This window comes from Gopherus flavomarginatus, chromosome 4 (assembly GCF_025201925.1).
Source record: "Gopherus flavomarginatus isolate rGopFla2 chromosome 4, rGopFla2.mat.asm, whole genome shotgun sequence".
In the NCBI taxonomy this organism is placed as follows: Eukaryota; Metazoa; Chordata; order Testudines; family Testudinidae; genus Gopherus; species Gopherus flavomarginatus.
Window position 1 is genome coordinate 11,891,722 of NC_066620.1, and position 9,170 is coordinate 11,900,891.

The following is a 9,170-nucleotide window of genomic DNA, read 5'->3' on the forward strand; positions in this document are numbered from 1 at the left end:
CAGCCTTGTGCCCAGCTTTCCTGGCCAGTTAGCTGCCACAAGCTACGAACCCAAGCTGCAAAATCAAGCCATGAACTTAAGCTATCTTCAGGACTGGTAACTATGCAGCAGCTGCAGAACATCTGATGGATGTGTGTGTGTGTGTGTGTGTGTGTGTGTGTGTGTGTGAGAATGTGTGTGTGTGTGTATATATAGGTATTAGGTATAATGTGTGTGTATAAGAATTAAGATATTAGTTGTTAGTCATGAATCAAATTGTTATTATAATAAATGTGGCATCTTTGTCTTGTCCCCTTTAATAAGATCCCGCTGGTTTTTACTGGTCTAATATAATTGGTATAACATCAGTACAACTCAAGCTGCATATTACATGGCGTTCAGCATTTGATTTATCAAATTAGGCATGCATGTATATGTGCAAAGGTTGCCCAGGCAATTCTCCACCTAATAAGTGTGAGTGGTTACATTTTTGTGTTGCAGATACAAATAGCCAGTTGGATGCATAACTGGCCATTTGCACACCCAAATTAGATGGACAATTACACTATCATATGGGACGGTGTAATGCATGCACCCAACCTTGAACCATCAGGCCCTCCAGCTAAAACTGTAGGTTACATTGTAGACAAAGGACTGAATCATACTCTCTTCCACAAAAACACACTAAAGTGAGGGAGAAAAAAAAGTATGTTAGTGAATAAACTTCCAAGCTCTGGAAAACTCCTTACGACTACCTAAGTGAGCAAGGAGATCTGTACAGGATACTGGCCCCAGCCACACAAAATGACAGTCCTCCCGCATGCCCCCTTCTCCCTCACAGAAGCATGGCTGCCTGGATTGCTCTGCTGTCATTTATTCATGAGTAATGCCAATGTGCATCTATCCCCTCCAAAGTGGTAAAAAACACATTGCACAAATTAATGCTGCTTTGCCTAGGGTTAAGCTCCCTTGCCTTTTCCAGTAGTAACTGGATGAGTTTCATACTGGAGAATGCAAAGTAATGAATCTTCCTCCCACCACTCTCACCCCTTTCCCCCGCCCATAGCTCCCCCTAAGGCAAAATTTTGCACAGCCCCAGCAGTACAGTATTTGCATGGTATGGCTGTCTAGATTCTAATTTCCTTCCATTATTTTCAGCTGTATGTGGACAGCTTTCCAAGTTCTCATGTTCTCCAACTTGGGGCACGGCGCCCATTAGTAGGTGTTGTTTCCTTAGAATACTTCCATTCATTTTAATGCTTTGGCATTAAAACAAACTGGGTGTTTTGAGGCTCTTTAAAATAAAAGGTATGCTAAACAGTTATCATCTAATAAATTACCTAGCATGTCTTAGAAAAACAAATTAGACCTGAAGCGCTGCAGGGTTCTGAGACTCACGCCAAGAACAAAATAAGTATTGGAGCAGGTAATTCAGACTGTTTTTAATATATAGTTTTAAATGTTGCTTGGTGTTTGTGAAAGGATTTGTTCTGTCCTCAAATCCTCTCTTTATCTATGGAACCTATACTGTACAGGCATAAATAGTCTACAAAAACAATTTAAGAACAGTGGTTAAATTCTAGGTTATAACCGCTGGTCCCATCTACAGTCCAGTTACAACCAAATCAGGAGACACAGTTACAGTATGTTTCCATTTTGTAGAACAGATGAGGTCTTAACAGTGTTTTCTGACCAAACTAAAACCGATTACAGGTTTACCCCTGATATGGAACATGAGTATGGTCCCAATGAACACTGTCAAATGGATCTGGGTTGCAAATGGGTTACCATCAACTGAATTTAACTACCACTGTTAAACTTAGTTGTTTACCCAGTGTAAACAGGGACTTATGCTGCCAACCATATTGTACATGTTGTGTAGATAAACAGGAATTCAGTGTCCACTCCTTTCAGAAGCACTAAATTTGCATATAGATAGACAGATAGCTATCTATCTATATGTAAATTTAGTGCTTCTGAAAGGAGCAGGATTAACATCACAGATACTGAAGTCCTGTTTATATATATATATCAAGAACTGCTCGACCCAAGGCTTTAAATGGATGATGGAACACAGTTTATGGTCCAATCTACACTACAAAATGGAACTATGTAGCAACTGAGTCCTCTGATTTGGTTTTATTTGGAATCCAGACAGACTCTTTGTGGACAGAGATCAGTTGTGTTATAGAGAGGTTAAAAAACTGTCCTTTGCCCAAGTCTCTACCAAAGCTAAGGCATAGATTTTTCACCTGGTTGTAACACAGTTTTGCCCTATCCACATTGCTAGGCCAATCTGTAGCATAACTTGGATAAGCCACAAGAAAGTCCAAACCACTGGAAAAGTTCTCATTGTGTGAAGAGACTTAAGTTTTCCTGAACTACATCACTCAGTTACCCTGACCTGGAAGAACCACTGCTAGATGTGTGAGAGAGTTCACTCTCCAGGCTGTCTATGATACAACTAACAAGGACTCCAAATAATGCCAATTGTGGTGGTCTTTTTGTACTATGGATTTCTGTCTAGTAGATACTGGACTGAGCCCAAATTCATTCACATAGACCATCAAATGGCCACCAGATGGTGATATCTTTCAGTCAGTATTGACCTGGGCAGTATTAAAACCAGAAACGTAGAAATGAAAGGCTCTGTATCTCATTACCTGTCTCCCTGACCCATTCAGGCCCTTAGACTGTCTTTTTAATTTATACTTCCTGCCTTTAATTCACAGTATAGGTATCATACAAGCAGCAGCAGTACAAACTTCCCAACAGGCCTCAACCCTGCCCAAAGTCTGCCTCTACAGGTCAGAGGACAGCTTAGCCTCAGTGTCCTCTCTGTTGAAACGGCCAACAGGAATGCAAATGGTGGTTTTGTATTGCAGATACACTGTCTACTGGGAGCTGGTCTATGACTTTTCTCTTTGGCCACCAAACACTCTTCAAATGTTAACAACTATTTGGCTCATGGATCTCAGGACTGCCTCTGAGCTGGTACCCTAAACACAGTATGCTCTAGAGTCTATTCACCAGTCTCTTGAGCTGTCCAGGTTTCTGGCTAAGCTTGGCTTTCATGAATGTGTATATCATAGTTATTCCAGACCAGCACTTTGAAATAATTTTGGTCAAGCACTTTAATCCAGTTTAAAACATGTACAAATACATGAATAAATATTACACTTTTCACTTACATCATGTAAATCATCTTTATCCAAGGATATCAGAGCATCTCCACACATAGTTAACTAAGCTTCACAACCTCCCTCTGAGCTAGGTAAACTATAATTCGTGCAATGATTTACACTTGTTTTTAAACAAATAGTATAATATGCCTTCTAAGAATCTATTAGACCTCAGTTCTGCAGCTATTCCACACACATTACTCCCACTGATAGCAGTGAGAAATTTTGCATGTGAAAAGAGTGCAAGATGAGATCCATATGAAAAAAAATCTAATCCTGTTATTTAGTGGGGATTTTTTTTTCCATCCATTCTTCTGCACACAAAACTCTCAATTATTTTAATGGGACATAGACACATAAAGACTGCAGGACAGGGTCCTTTAAAAAAAGGGGGGAGGGCACTCAACCAAACATTTGTACATGCTGACTTAATTTAAAGTGTTAGCAGGACATGTATCCCCTGTGTAATCATAACGTCAGGTGGTGAAATCATTTTCAGGAAATTACAGAAGAGGGTCTCATATCACCATTTCCCCATTTAAATTACATAAAAGCCACCAAAGGGTCTTTTGCCTTCAATCAGAAAATAAGACAGAAAATTACCATGGTTATCTAGTTAAATAAGCTGTTTAAATTTGTTTCAAGCAATGAAAATGTTGTTAGCTTCCCAAGTCCCAGTTAAATCATCATTTACAATGAATCATTTAAAATGTGTACTCTTCTGGTAAAGATCCAAAATAGCTACAGAACACATGTGGGTATATACTTATGATTGTTACTGCTTAATGTTACTTTATTTTTGAATAGATAAAATATTAAATCAGGAAAAACAAGGCACTGATTATCCGCAGAGATGCATCATTCCACATTTCTAAGATACCCATACTTCCTGTAGGTAAATGAATATTCACAATAATCTAATTTCAAATACTTTGTAGAAACAAATGCTTCTTAAAGACTCCTCAAGTAAAGGATTTTGCCATGTATTTCAACAAAGTGCTAACAGCATGTTTTAATTTCTCTTGTGTTTATGTACATGAGCATTATCAGCAATCTTTTAAGTGTCTATAAAGACATTGAATAAACGTGGGGCCTTATCCTGGAAACTCTTACTCATGCAAGTTCTTACTTGCACTAATGTTCCCAATAGTGGTTTAAAAATCGGTCTGTTTGCTTGCTTGTTTTTGAACTCAGCGGGAGTACAAGAAAGGGTAAGGAGCACCCACGTAAGCAAAGATTTACACGATTTACAGGAATCCCTTGTTTTATAACTTTATTAAATTCAGGCTAAGGAGGAAAGGATATTTATTCTTACACATAAAGTGGTGTTAATCTCAGGATAAAAGCAAAAGAGTGACAACTTCTTCTTAAAGGGATTTTCTCCTTGTGTTTTCTATAGCTCAGAGACTCACCATTTTTAGTTGTGTAGTGAACAGAGTAGGACAATGAACAAGGTACGTAATATTGACACGATGTGACTAACTAACCAAAAATCTGTTTTTTCTCTACTTTAAAAGCTGTGATCAGAGCAGGAACAAACAGCATGTCATCCTTGAACACTCACTTATTCTCACAAGACAGCATATACATGCAAATATTATCATGCAAAGCAAAAAATGGACATTTTCTCCCTCATCTAGAGGACAGTCCCTTAAAATGGCTTGCACAGAAAAATAAGTGGTAGGTTCTGTTGGGTTTTTTTTTCCCTTCTTTATGTTATAGATAGAAAGCTTGCTTGGTTGGTTTTTATAAAGGAAAAAGCTCCATGTTTTCTTGTTTTACAAATGTCAGGCCTTCCTTATTTTTCCGCAGGAGTCCCTGGCACAGATATGTAGGCTGAAACCTCTCTCAGCCTTTAAAGAGTGGAGATGCTGAGTTTCTGTGGTAAGGTGCAGGAGTAGGACTCCAAAGACCTGGGAACTGTTCCTATCTCTGCCACTGGTTTCCTGTGTGATTTTGCACAGGTCATTTGGGGCCAGTGTTTTAAAGGCATTTAAATGTGGAGGCTCTAGCATGGCAGTGGGGCCAGGCCCCTGGCTGCACAGAGGTAGGAGATCATCCTTCAGCCCCCCTGACTGCACCTGACCCTGACCCAGCACAACAGCTGGGCCTGTCTCAGAAACACCCCAAGGCTCTGCCCTTCTGTACCAGATGCATGAGGCAGGATCCAAGTGTGGACATGCTTAATGTGGGGGGATCCAGGTGTGGGTTAGAGGGTTCTGTGGGGGGCAATCTGGGTGCAAGAGGCTCAGTGGTGGATCTAGATGCACAGGGGCTCATTGGCGAAGCCAGGCTACCAGTGGGGAACTGGAAGCCTGCGTGCAGCAGGCAGACTCCACGTAGGGAGTGGAAAGCTTCCAAGCAGCCATGCTCCCTACGGGGAATTGGGAGCCCAGGCATCAGCCTGGCTGGGAGTGGGGAGCTGGGGCAGCAGCTGGGCTGGGAGCAGGGATCTGGGGGCAGTCAGGCTCTGAGAGAGCTGGGGGCAGCTTGCTTGGGGGCAGCTGGGCTATCACTGGAGCCCCCTGTGACACTGCACCCTATATTTTTCACAGTGATATTATGGTACGACTATGACATAGATATGATGTATTTTATGCAAGATAAGTCATGTGAAGTGTCATTGGAAAGGTTATGATTTGCTAATATGGCTGTCCTATTTCTATGCATGTATCATTTTTGTATCTGAAGTTACGAATATTGACTATGTATCTATTTCACACAAAGCTCTTCCTGGGCAATGCCCACTAGGCAAAAGGCTCTCAGTCTAGATTGGCTGGCTGGGAAGGGCCCATTGAACTTAATAAGGCAGTCTACAGAATAGGTCTTAGGAGAAGCTTATCTCCCACCTGGAGAGCCTTCCTGAGGATGCTACAGACAGCCTCTGAGTAGTGGCTGCTGTTGCACTACAGGGACATTGCATAGGCAAGGGAGTGACATCAATGTGATTCTTCACTGACTTCCTCACACAAGAAGACTCCTGGAAACACCTGAGGAACAAAGACTAAACTGGGGTGAAGTGCTGGACCCAGGCTAAAGGGATTTTTAGCCTGTGAATGAAACACCTGGGGATTCCAAGCTGTAAGCAAGTGCTGCTGGCCCCTTAAGAATCTGCAGCTTGCTGTATCATCATGTAGGTTGAGGATTGACTATTCATATCTGATCTATGTAGTATATTAAGCTTAGTTTGTGTTTTTTGTTTGATAGTTAATCTGCTTAGATTTGCTTGCTATCCCTTATAATCACTTAAAACCTATCTTTTGTAGTTAATAAATTTGTTTTTGCTTTATTTAAAACTGATGTATGGGAGTCATAGCTCAGAGCAGGAAGCTGTTGTATATTCCTCTCCACATTGAGGGAGGGGGCGAATTTCATGAGCTTACGCTGTACTGTTCCCTGTGCAGTGCAAGATGGTATAATTTTGAGTTTACAATCCAGAAGGGGTATGTGCCTTATGAACTGGGAGCTGCCCTAGCTGCATGTTACTACAGCTGCATATATCACTACCTGTATGTGCGCTGGTGAAAGTGCAGGCTGGAGCCTGGAGAGGGCTTGGCAGCTTGTCACAAGAGTAGTGTAAAAGGGAGCCCAGGCTGATAGGTCAGGGGAGCTCAGTGGTACCCCAATTCCAGGTGGTACCCATCACACCCCCACCTGCTCCAGTGGAAAGCTGGGCTTTCTTGTCAATTTCACAGCGCCAGCATGGAGTCTCCAGATTGACAAGACTGACAGTCAGCAGCCCATGTAAGTAATACAGTTCCTACATAGATGCTGCATCGTCTTAACTACATCAGCATAAGCCTCACACCTCTCATGGAGATGGAGTTATTATGCCACTGTAGCAGGGCACCTATACTGGCGGAAGGTAGCATGTACACCGACATAATTAGCTCAACATAAGCTGCCTTACGACGACCTAACTCTATAGTGTAGAGCAAGCCAGTGATTAATTGTTCCGCATGTCCACTGAAGGCAAGACAAGAAGTGAAGAGCTTAATCTGCAGCAAAGGAGATTTAGGGCTTGTCTACATCAGAAAGTTGCAGCGCTGGTGAGGGAGTTACAGCGCTGCAACTTAGGAGGTGTACACATCTGCAGGGCACCACCAGCGCTGCAACTCCCTGTTTGCAGCGCTGGCCGTACTCCCGTTTTGTCTCGGGTGTAGAGGATCCAGCGCTGGTGATCCAGCGCTGGTAATCAAGTATAGTCACTTACCAGCGCTTTTCTTGACCTCCGTGGAATAAGCAGGTATCCCAGCATACCTGAGGAAGCCTCTGGTAATCAAGCTGGTCTCCTTCCCCGGTTTGCTCTCGCATTCCCCGAACCCCGAGCAAGCAGGTCTCCTTCCCTGAGGTTTGCTGGGTGGTTCCGGGAAGGCGAGAGCAAACCGGGGAAGGAGACCAGCTTCGCCGCGGTTTGCTCTCGCGTTCCGCGAACCACCCTGCAAACCGCAGGGAAGGAGACCTGCTTGCTCGGGGAACGCGAGAGCAAACCGCGGCGAAGCTGGTCTCCTTCCCCGGTTTGCTCTCGCGTTCGCCGAACCCCCGAGCAAGCAGGTCTCCTTCCCTGCGGTTTGCAGGGTGGTTCGCGGAACGCGAGAGCAAACCGCGGCGAAGCTGGTCTCCTTCCCCGGTTTGCTCTCGCGTTCGCCGAACCCCCGAGCAAGCAGGTCTCCTTCCCTGCAGTTTGCAGGGTGGTTCGCGGAACGCGAGAGCAAACCGCGGCGAAGCTGGTCTCCTTCCCCGGTTTGCTCTCGCGTTCGCCGAACCCCCGAGCAAGCAGGTCTCCTTCCCTGCGGTTTGCAGGGTGGTTCGCGGAACGCGAGAGCAAACCGCGGCGAAGCTGGTCTCCTTCCCCGGTTTGCTCTCGCCTTCCCCAAAACCCCTTGAAGCCGCCCAACAGCGCTGCAGTGTGGCCACATCTAACACCACTTGCAGCGCTGGTTGCTGTAAGTGTGGCCACTCTGCAGCGCTGGCCCTATACAGCTGTACTAATACAGCTGTAACAACCAGCGCTGCAAAATTTTAGATGTAGACATGGCCTTAGATTAGATATCAGGACAAACTTTCCAACTCTCCAGCAAGTGAAGGTCTGGAATAGGCTCCCAAGGGAGGTTGTAGAATCCCCGTCATTGGAGGTTTTAAAGAACAGGTTGGACAAACATCTCTTGGGGAAGGTGCAGATATACATGGTCCTGCCTTAGATCCCTTCCAGCCTTTTACTCTTGGATTCTATATTTAAATTCAGGCCCAGTTTTCAGACTTTAGCACCTAATGTCTCTCTAATCTTCCTGATCAAATAGGTTCCTTAATTTTCTCACTTGTGTGTTCATGCTGACACTTAATTCCCTAGCTATCCATTTTAGACACTAAAGTACCAATTTGAATGACCAGTGTGGGAGATCAACAATTCATATAGGTACCCAAGTTTTAAAATTGCTCTATGTCAGCTCCATCAATATTGTGGAGATAGTCAATGTCTGTTATTCTTGTAGTTTCTTACAGATAAAATTTTACGCACTGATTTCAAGCTGAGCAGTTGGGCACAGGGAAGATTGACAGGCAGGATTTCAAGATCTCAGCGTTGGCCTAACTCTACTGCCACTGAAGTCAATGGGTACTTTTGTGTTTTTTTCCCCCAGTGAATCTCTCATGTTTCCTGTCACAATCTTTTTCTCTGTCGAGATGCTGCTTTTTCCTATTAGTGCTGCTTCCTATTGACCAATGCAAAAATGCTGACTTTGGTCCCTTACCCACACAGAGCAGACGATGCTTCCATTTATTATCCCAGGTATAATTAAATGATAACCCCTCAAAACCATCTGCTTTCCCCATTAACCCGTCAGGAGCTGCAGATCTAGAGGGGCACAGATGATGGGTTGGGGAGAGACATCCCACAATATTCATATTTGAGAGCATCGTTGCTGACCAGGGACCCTCTCGTCACTCATTCACTTTCCCCTGCCCCCTCAGCCACAGGCCCCCTTCCCCTATTCCTTCCCCAAGCTACAA